This window comes from Arachis stenosperma, chromosome 9 (assembly GCF_014773155.1).
Source record: "Arachis stenosperma cultivar V10309 chromosome 9, arast.V10309.gnm1.PFL2, whole genome shotgun sequence".
Lineage (NCBI taxonomy): Eukaryota > Viridiplantae > Streptophyta > Magnoliopsida > Fabales > Fabaceae > Arachis > Arachis stenosperma.
The window spans coordinates 100,127,777-100,135,703 of record NC_080385.1 but is presented as its reverse complement, the minus strand read 5'-3'; positions in this window follow the sequence as shown (position 1 = coordinate 100,135,703).

Here is a 7,927-nt window from a genome sequence, read left to right as displayed (position 1 = left end):
GGTATAGGCAAGAACTGATGGCGGCATTCAGAGAATCCGGAAGGTCAACCCTTGTCTGTGGTATTCTGAGTAGGATTCAATGATTGAATGACTGTGACGTGCTTCAAACCTGTAACCTACTGGGCGTAGTGACAGACGCAAAAGACGATTCATTCCGGTAGGGGAGGGAACCAACCGGTGATTGGCAGCACTGTGACAGAGTGCGTGCATTAGCTTTCACTGCGCGGATGGGAGGTAGCTGCTGACAACAGTGAGACCCTACACGAGTTTGCCATGGAAAGGAGTAAGAAGGATTGGATGAAGGCAGTAGGAAAGCAGAGAGACGGAAGGGAAGGCATCTTCATACACTTGTCTGAAGCTCTTACTATATCACATATCCATATCTTCTATGTTATTTTCGTTCATCATCATATACATTTGAGTTTGCCTGACTAAGATTTACAAGATGACCATAGCTTGCTTCAATGCTAACAATCTCCGTGGGATCGACCCTTACTCACGTAAGGTATTACTTGGACGACCCAGTGCACTTGCTGGTTAGTTGTGCGAAGTTGTGTAATGCCATGGAATTGAACCACCAAGTTTTTGGAGTTCATGACCAGGGATTATGAGAGTTGTGAAAAGTATTGTTCACAATTTCGCGCACCATACGTCCACCATTGTTAAAACCTTGTTGAGGTTTTTGTTGATCCTTCCAGGAGAAATTTGGATGATTTCTCCATGATGAGTTATAGGTGTTTCCATAAGGTTCACCTAAGTAATTAACCTCTGTCATGGCAGGGTTCTCAGGATCATAAGCTTCTTCAGAAGCTGCCTCTCTAGTACTGTTGGATGCATGTTGCAATTCATTCAGATTTTGAGAGATTATGTTGACCTGTTGAGTCAACACTTTGTTCTGAGCCAATATGGCATTCAGAGCATCAATTTCAAGAACTCCTTTCTTCTGAGGTACCCCATTATTCACGAAATTCCTCTCAGAAGTATACATGAACTGGTTGTTTGCAACCATGTCAATGAGTTCTTGAGCCTCTTCAGGTGTTTTCTTCAGGTGAATAGATCCACCTGCAGAATGGTCCAATGACATTTTCGAAAATTCAGAGAGACCATAATAGAATATATCTAATATGGTCCATTCTGAAAACATGTCAGATGGACATCTCTTGGTCAGCTGCTTGTATCTTTCCCAAGCTTCATAGAGGATTCACCATCTTTTTGTTGAAGGTTTGAACATCCACTCTCAGCTTGCTCAACTTTTGAGGAGGAAAGAATTTATCCAAGAATGCAGTGACAAGCTTATCCCATGAGTCCAGGCTATCCTTGGGTTGTGAATCCAACCAAACTCTAGCTCTGTCTCTTACAGCAAAAGGGAAAAGCAAGAGTCTGTAGACTTCAGGATTAACTCCATTTGTCTTTACAGTGTCACAGATCTGCAAGAACTCAGTTAAAAACTGGTAAGGATCTTCAGATGGAAGTCCATAAAACTTGCAGTTTTGTTGCATTAAAGCAACTAGTTGAGGCTTAAGCTCAAAGTTATTGGCTCCAATGGCAGGAATGGAGATGCTTCTTCCATCAAATTTGGATGTTGGCTTTGTGAAGTCACCAAGCATTCTCCTTGCATTATTATTATTATTATTTTCCTCTGCCATGTCCTTCTCCTGATCGAAAATTTCTGAAAGGTTGTTTCTCTTAAAGATGTTTTTGGATTGTTGTAATTTAGCTTCTCTTAATCTTCTCTTCAGAGTCCTTTCAGGTTTTGGATCAATTTCAACAAGAGTGCCTTTATCCCTGTTCCTGCTCATATGAAGGAGAAGAAAACAGGAAAAGAAGAAGGAATCCTCTATGTCACAGTATAGAGATTCCTTTATGTTAGTAGAAAAAGAAAGGGGTATAGAAGAATGAAGAAGGTTCGGATTTTAGATGAAGAGAGGTGAAGAGAAATGTTAGTAATTAAATAATTAAATAGAAGAAGAGAAGAAAAAGGAATTTTCGAAAAAAATTTTGAAAAAGGGTTAGTGATTTTCGAAAATTAGAATTAAATTATAATTAAAAATTAAACAAGAAACAATTAATTAATTAAAAAGAATTTTTGAAAAAGGGGGAGATATTTTCGAAAATTAGAGAGAGAAAAGTAGTTAGGTGGTTTTGAAAAAGGTAAGAAATAAACAAAAAGTTAGTTAGTTGATTGAAAAAGATTTGAAATCACAATTGAAAAAGATAAGAAGATAGTAAGATAGATAAGATATTTTGAAATCAAATTTTGAAAAAAGGATAAAATTTTTTGAAAAAGATCAATTAAAAGATAAAAAGATTTTTAAGAAAAAGATATTTTGAAAAAGATTTAATATTTTTTTTTTTTTAAAATTACTTAGCTCACAAGAAACTATTAGATAAGATTCTAGAACTTAAAGATTGAACCTTTCTTAACAAGAAAGTAACAAACTTCAAATTTTTGAACCAATCACATTAATTATTAGCTAATTTTCGAAAATTACATATAAAGATAAGAAAAAGATTTTGAAAATATTTTGGAAAAGATTTTTGGGATTTTTCGAATAAATAAAAAAATTGAAAAAGATATGATTTTGAAAAAGATTTTGAAAAGCTAAGATTTTTAAAATTGAAATTTTGACTTGACTTGTAAGAAACAACTAATTTTGAAAATTTTTGACCAAGTCAACCCAAAATTTCGAAAATTTGGAGGGAAATAAGGAAAAGATATTTTTTTGATTTTTGAATTTTTTTTTATGAAAAAGAGAAAAACAACAAAAATACTCAATGCATGAAATTTTTAGATCAAAACAATGAATGCATGCAAGAATGCTATGAATGTCAAGATGAACACCAAGAACACTTTGAAGATCATGATGAACATCAAGAACATATTTTTGAAAAATTTTTGATGCAAAGAAAACATGCAAGACACCAAACTTAGAAATTTTTAATGCATGAAAAATATGAATGCAAAAATGCACATGAAAAACAAAAAACAACAACAAAAAAAAAACAATAAAACATCAAGATCAAACAAGAGGACTTATCAAGAACAACTTGAAGATCATGAAGAACACTATGAATGTATGTATTTTCGAAAAAAAATGCAAGAAAAATTTTAAAGCATGCAATAGACACCAAACTTAAAAATTGACTCAAGACTCAAACAAGAAACACAAAATATTTTTGATTTTTATGATTTTCTAATTTTTTTGGATTTTTATTAATTATTTTCGAAAATATTTTTGAAAAAAAAAACGAAAAAGAAAAGAAAAATTTTGAAAAAGATTTTTGAACAGAAAGTTACCTAATCTGAGCAACAAGATGAACCGTCAGTTGTCCATACTCGAACAATCCCCGGCAACGGCGCCAAAAACTTGGTGGACGAAATTGTGATTCAACATTCTTAAGTTGTATAAATTTTATTCTATCTTTTGAGCTTTGGCATATACCCTTAGGGCACTGTTTATTTTCTTCACAACTCCGTTCAACTAACCAGCAAGTGTACTGGGTCGTCCAAGTAATAACCTTACGTGAGTAAGGGTCGAATCCACAGAGATTGTTGGTATGAAGCAAGCTATGGTCACCTTGCAAATCTCAGTCAGGAGGATTAAAGGGTAATAGTGATAATTGGATTGTTAAATAAAAAGGAGTTAATAAAAAGGGATAGGAGACTTATGTAGATTCATTGGCAGGAATTTCAGATAAGCGGAATGGAGATGCTGTAGAGCTCTCGGACGCCTGCCTTCCCATTGCTTCTACTCAATCCTTCTTACTCCTTTCTATGGCAAGCTTTGTATAGGGGTTCACTATCAACTGTGGCTACTTTCTTCCTCACGGGGAAATAACCTGTGCGGCTGTCACTCGCACAGCTAACCAGTCTGGAGGCATCACCCATGGTTGATAGCTACATCCCATCCTCGCAGTGAAAGCTAATGCTCACGCACTCTGTCACAGTACGGCCAATCACCGGTTGGTTCCCTCCCCTACTGGAATAGAATCCCTCTTTTGCGTCTGTCACTAACGCCCAGCAGGTTATAGGTTTGAAGCACGTCACAGTCATTCATGAACGGAATCCTACTCGGAATACCACAGACAAGGTGAGACTTTCCGGACTCCCAGGATCCTACTCGGAACACCACAGACAAGGTTGGACTTTCCGGATCCAGATAAATGCCGCCATCCATCTAGCTTATACCACGAAGATTCTGTTGGGGAATCTAAGAGATACACATTCAAGCTTTGTTGCATGTAGAACGAAAGTGGTTGTCAATCACGCGCATTCATAAGTGAGAATGATGATGAGAGTTATTAGCTCATCACATTCATCATGTTCTTGGGTACGAATGAATATCTTGGAATAAGAATAAGATAGAGACCAAATAAGAGAAAATAGAACTTCATTAATCTTTGAGGTACAGCAGAGCTCCACACCCTTAATCTATGGTGTGCAGAAACTCCACCGTTGAAAATACATAAGTGAAAGAGGGTTCAGGCATGGCCGAATGGCCAGCCCCCTCCATGATCAAGTGACCGAATGATCTAAGAGACTAAACTGTCAAAAGATGTCTAATACAATAGATAAATGTCCTATATATACTAGACTAGCTACTAGGGTTTACATGAGTAAGTAATTGATGCATAAATCCACTTCCGGGGCCCACTTGGTGTGTGCTTGGGCTGAGCTTGATCAATACACGAGCAGAGGCTTCTCTTGGAGTTGAATTTCGAGTTATGAGGTGTTTTGGGCGTTCAACTCCGGATCATGACGTTTTTCTGGCGTTTAACTCCAGACAGCAGCGTGTACTTGGCGTTCAACGCCAAGTTACGTCGTCATTCTTCGAATAAAGTATGGACTATTATATATTGCTGGAAAGCCCTGGATGTCTACTTTCCAACGCCGTTGAGAGCGCGCCATTTGGAGTTCTGTAGCTCCAGAAAATCCATTTCGAGTGCAGGGAGGTCAGAATCCAACAGCATCAGCAGTCCTTTTGTCAGCCTTCTTCAGAGTTTTGCTCAAATCCCTCAATTTCAGTCAGAATTTACCTGAAATCACAGAAAAACACACAAACTCATAGTAAAGTCCAGAAATGTGAATTTAACATAAAAACCAAGGAAAACATCCCTAAAAGTAGCTCAAACTTACTAAAAACTATATAAAAACAATGCCAAAAAGCGTATAAATTATCCGCTCATCAATGCTCCTTTCTGGCGTTTAACGCCCAAATGTCTATCCTTACTGGTGTTGAATGCCCAGTGGATGCTTCTTTTGGGTGTTCAACGCCCAAAATAGCTCTAGCTGGCTTTTTCGCACCAGTGAGCTTCTTTTTGCTGTTTTATCCTCTGAATCCTTCTGTAACTCTGTGAACTCATGCAATTGCCATTTTACCTTGATGAAAATTGACATAAACCTGTAAAAATCAATTAATTAAACTTTGTAAATGGCTGGGTTGCCTCCCAGCAAGCGCTTCTTTATTGTCTTTAGCTGGACTATTACTGAGCTTTAATCAAGCCTCAGTTTTGAGCATTCTTGCTCAAAATTGCCTTCTGGTGCACGAAATTGCAATAACACTTTTGCAATCCCGCACAACTAACCAGCAAGTGCACTGGGTCGTCCAAGTAATACCTTGCGTGAGCAAGGGTCGATCCCACGGAGATTGTCGGCTTGAAGCAAGCTATGGTTACCTTGTAAATCTTAGTCAGGATATCAGAAATTATCAGGATTGATTGTAAAAAGCAAAAGAACATGAAAAAGGTACTTATTTTGCAGTAATGGAGAATAGGCTGAGGCTTTGGAGATGCTCCATCTTCCGAATCTCTGCTTTCCTACTGTCATCTTCATCAAACACGCAAGACTCCTTCCATGGCAAGCTGTATGTAGGGTTTCACCGTTGTCAGTGGCTACCTCCCATCCTCTCAGTGAAAGCGATTGCATATGCCCTGTCACAGTCATAGCGGAATTCATCTGTCGGTTCTCAATCAGGCCGGAATAGAATCCAGTGATTCTTTTGCGTCTGTCACTAACGCCCCGCCTTCAAGAGTTTGAAGCACGTCACAGTCACTCAGTCATTGAATCCTACTCAGAATACCACAGACAAGGTTTAGACCTTCCGGATTCTCTTGAATGCCGCCATCAGTTCTAGCTTATACCACGAAGATTCTGGTTAAGGAACCCAAGAGATATCTACTCAATCTAAAGTAGAACAGAGGTGGTTGTCAAGCACATGTTCATAGTTGAGAATGATGATGAGTGTCACGGATCATCACATTCATCCATGTTAAGAGCAAGTGATATCTTAGAATGGAAGCAAGCATGATTGAATAAGAAACAGTAGTAATTGCATTAATCCATCAAGACACAGCAGAGCTCCTCACCCCCAACCATGGGGTTTAGAGACTCATGCTGTGGAAGGTACACAAGAAACGTGTAAAGAATGTCATGAGGTCATAATGTTCTGATTACAATGTCAAAAGATCCTATAAATAGTAAAAGCTAGTATCCTAAGGTTTACAGAAATGAGTAAATGACAGAAAAATCCACTTCCGGGCCCACTTAGTGTGTGCTTGGGCTGAGCATTGAAGCTTTTATGTGTAGAGACGTTTTCTGGAGTTAAACGCCAGCTTTCATGCCAGTTTGGGCGTTTAACTCCAAGTTTTATGCCAGTTCCGGCGTTTAACGCTGGAATTTCTGAGGCCGAATTGCTATGCAGGTTTGGGCCATCAAATCTTGGGCAAAGTATGGACTATTATATATTGCTGGAAAGCCCAGGATGTCTACTTTCCAACGCCGTTAAGAGCGCGCCAATTGGGCTTCTGTAGCTCTAGAAAATCCACTTCGAGTGCAGGGAGGTCAGAATCCAACAGCATCTGCAGTCCTTTTCAGTCTCTGGATCAGATTTTTGCTCAGAACCTTCAATTTCAGTCAGAAAATACCTGAAATCACAGAAAAACACACAAACTCATAGTAAAGTCCAGAAAAATGAATTTTAACTAAAAACTAATAAAAATATATTAAAAACTAACTAAAAGATACTAAAAACATACTAAAAACAATGCCAAAAAGCGTATAAATTATCCACTCATCACCTTCAAGATAATGTTTGACCCTCTGTCCATTAACAATGAACTTTTTATTAGAATCATTATCCTGAAGCTCTACATATCCATATGGTGACACACTTGTAATCACGTATGAACCTCTCCACCGGGATTTCAATTTCCCGGGGAATAATCTGAGCTTAGAATTAAACAGTAGAACTTTCTGCCCTGGCTCAAAGACTCTGGATGACAGCTTCTTATCATGCCATCTTTTTGCTTTCTCTTTGTATATTTTTATATTGATTCTCCTAGTTAAGTATGATGATTCTTGAACATAGCTAGTGTATGAGTCTTGGCTGTGGCCCAAAGCACTCTGTCTTCCAGTATTACCACCGGATACATACATGCCACAGACACATAATTGGGTGAACCTTTTTAGATTGTGAATCAGCTTTGCTAAAGTCACCAATTAGAGGTGTCCAGGGTTCTTAAGCACACTCTTTTTGCCTTGGTTCACAACTTTATTTCTTTCTTTTTCTTTTTCTTCTCTTTTCTTCCCCTTTTTTTTTTGAAATTTTTTTTTTTTGCATTCACTGCTTTTTTTTTTCTTGCTTCAAGAATCATTTTTATGATTTTTCAGATCCTCAATAACAGTTCTCTTTCTCCTCATTCTTTCAAGAGCCAACAATTTTAACATTCTTAAAACAGCAAATTCAAAAGACATATGCACTGTTCAAGCATACATTCAGAAAACAAAAAGTATTGTCACCACATCAAGCTAATTCAACTAGTTTCAGAGATAAATTTCGAAATCCTGTACTTCTTGTTCTTTTGTGATTAAAGCATTTTTCATTTAAGAGAGGTGATGGATTCATAGGACATTCATAACTTTAAGGCA